Raw genomic sequence first — 2,872 nt, 5'->3', positions numbered from 1 at the left:
GGGCGTTAGTGACAGACGCAAAAGAATCACTGGATTCTATTCCGACATGATCGAGAACCGACAACTGAATAGCCGTGCCGTGACAGGGTGCATTGAACATTTTCACTGAGAGGATGGGAGGTAGCCACTGACAATGGTGAAGCCCTACATACAGCTTGCCATGGAAAGGAGTAAGAAGGATTGGATGAAGACAGTAGGAAAGCAGAGAGATGGAAGGGACAAAGCATCTCCATATGCTTATCTGAAATTCTTACCAATGAATTACATAAGTATCTCTATCTTTATCTTTATGTTTTATTCATCATCCATAACCATTTGAGTTTGCCTGACTAAGATTTACAAGGTGACCATAGCTTGCTTCATACCAACAATCTCCGGGGGATCGACCCTTACTCGCGTAAGGTTTATTACTTGGACGACCCAGTACACTTGCTGGTTAGTTGTGCGAAGTTGTGATAAAGAGTTGAGATTGCAATTGAGCGTACCATGTTGATGGCACCATTGATGATCATAATTTCGTGCACCAAGTTTTTGGCACCGTTGCCGGGGATTGTTGAGTTTGGACAACTGACGGTTCATCATGTTGCTTAGATTAGGCATTTTTCTTCAGAGTTCTTAAGAATGAATTCTAGTGTTTCAAGGTGATGTTCTTATCATCACCAAAGCTGATTGATCTTCATCAATTTAGCTCTTGAATGTAATGTCCTATTGAAGCTTGACTAGCCATGTCTAATTCCTTTATACTAAAGCTTTAGACTAACATTGCATGATTCCTGGAATTCTCATTAAGAATTTTGATATCTTTATTTTCTTTTCCACTTAATTTTCGAAAAATACAAAAAAATTTACAGAATCATAAAAACCAAAAATATTCTATGTTTCTTGTTTGAGTCGAGTGTCTTATGTTAAGTTTGGTGTCAATTGCATGCATTTTTCATGTGTCTTCAGTGATCTTCAAGTTGTTCTTGATGATTTCCTTGCTCTGATCTTTGCATTCTCTTGACTTGAGTGTTTTGTGTTTCTCATGTGCATTCTCTTTTTTTTAGTGTCAATGGTATACAAACTGCTATGTTTGGTGTCTTGCATGCATTGTTATTTGATTTTAGTTGCATTTTGATTATTCCTAATTATTAAAAATCCAAAAAAATTTTTTATTTGTGTCTTTTCAAGTCAATAATACAGAGAATTGAAGATTCAGAACATACAGCAGAGGAATTATACAGAAAAAGATGGGCGTTCAAAACGCCCAGTGAGGAAGGCAAACTGGCGTTTAACGCCAGCCAGGGTGCCTAGCTGGGCGTTTAACGCCCAAAAGGGTAGCAATTTGGGCGTTAAATGCCAGAATGTATACTATTCTGGGCATTTAACGCTAGGATAGCACAAGAGGGAAGATTCTGTTTTCAATTCAAATTTTTTTTCAAGTTTTCAAAAATTTTTCAAAATCAAATCTTTTTCAAATCAAATATTTTCAATCAAATCTTTTTCAAAATCAATTTCTTTTCTTTTTCAAAAATACTTGCTAACAATTAATGATTTGATTCAACAATTCAAGTATGTTGCCTTTTCTGTTGAGAAATGTTTAATGTTTGAATCATATCTTTTCTTGTTAATCAAGTCATTAATTTTTCAAAATCAAATCTTTTTAAATTGTTTTTCAAATCATATTTTCTCAATCACATCTTTTTAAAACCATAACTTTTCAATCATATCTTCCTAATCACATCTTTTTCAAAATAGTTTTCAATCATATCTTTTTAATTTCTAATTTCAAAATCTTTTTCAAAAATCACTTGATTTCTTTTTCACTCTTAGTTTTCGAAAATCAATTAATCTTTTTCAAAATGTTTTTAAATCTTTTTAATTTATTTCCCTCTTCCCACATCCTTCTATTTATGGACTAACACTATTCCTTAATGCTAAGAGAAGCCAAAGCACAACTCTCTGTAGAGGACCTAATAGAAATCTTCAAAGAAGAAGAACCCATGGCAGCCGAAAACAACAACAATGCCAACAATGCAAGGAAGGTGCTGGGTGACTTTACTGCACCTACTCCTGACTTCTATGGGAGAAGCATCTCTATCCCTACCATTGGAGCAAACAACTTTGAGCTTAAGCCTCAATTAGTTTCTCTGATGTAACAGAATTGCAAGTTCCATGGACTTCCATTGGAAGATCCTCATCAGTTTTTAGCTGAGTTCTTGCAAATCTGTGACACTGTCAAGACTAATGGGGTTGACCCTGAGGTCTAAAGAAAGCCTGAACTCTTGGAAAAAGCTAGTCAATGCCTTCTTGGCAAAGTTCTTTCCACCTCAAAAATTGAGTAGGCTTAGAGTGGAAGTCCAAACCTTCAGACAGAAGGAAGGAGAATCCCTCTATGAAGCTTGGGAAAGATACAAATAATTGGTCAGAAAGTGTCCCTCTGATATGCTTTCTGAATGGAGCATCATAGGTATTTTCTATGATGGTCTGTCTGAACTGTCCAAGATGTCTTTGGATAGCTCTACTGGAGGATCTCTTCATCTGAAGAAAATGCCTGCAGAAGCTCAAGAACTAATTGAAATGGTTGCAAATAACCAATTCATGTACACTTCTGAAAGGAATCATGTGAACAATGGGACAAATCAGAAGAAAGGAGTTCTTGAGATTGATACTCTGAATGCCATACCGGCTCAGAACAAATTATTGATTAAGCAAGTCAATTTGATTTCTCAAAGTCTGTCTGGAATGCAAAATGCACCAGGCAGTACTAAGGACGCTTCATCTGTAGAAGAAGCTTATGATCCTGAGTTCCCTTCAATGGAAGAGGTGAATTACATGGGAGAACCCTATGGAAACACCTATAATCCTTCATGGAGAAATCATCCAAATCTTT

General features: G+C 36.0%; 1 non-coding gene across 1 annotated transcript; it reads right to left on the bottom strand.

Annotated features, from left to right (window-relative positions):
• Nucleotides 1-2,322: 2,322 nt before the first annotated feature.
• LOC127748193 (small nucleolar RNA R71) lies at nt 2,323-2,430 on the bottom strand. The gene has a single exon (XR_008010136.1). It is a non-coding gene; the product is annotated as a small nucleolar RNA R71 (small nucleolar RNA).
• Between the last annotated feature and the right edge of the window lie 442 nt (nt 2,431-2,872).

Source organism: Arachis duranensis, chromosome 5 (genome assembly GCF_000817695.3).
Source record: "Arachis duranensis cultivar V14167 chromosome 5, aradu.V14167.gnm2.J7QH, whole genome shotgun sequence".
In the NCBI taxonomy this organism is placed as follows: Eukaryota; Viridiplantae; Streptophyta; class Magnoliopsida; order Fabales; family Fabaceae; genus Arachis; species Arachis duranensis.
The sequence above is the reverse complement of the archived record's forward strand: the minus strand, read 5'-3'. Positions and strand labels throughout refer to the sequence as shown.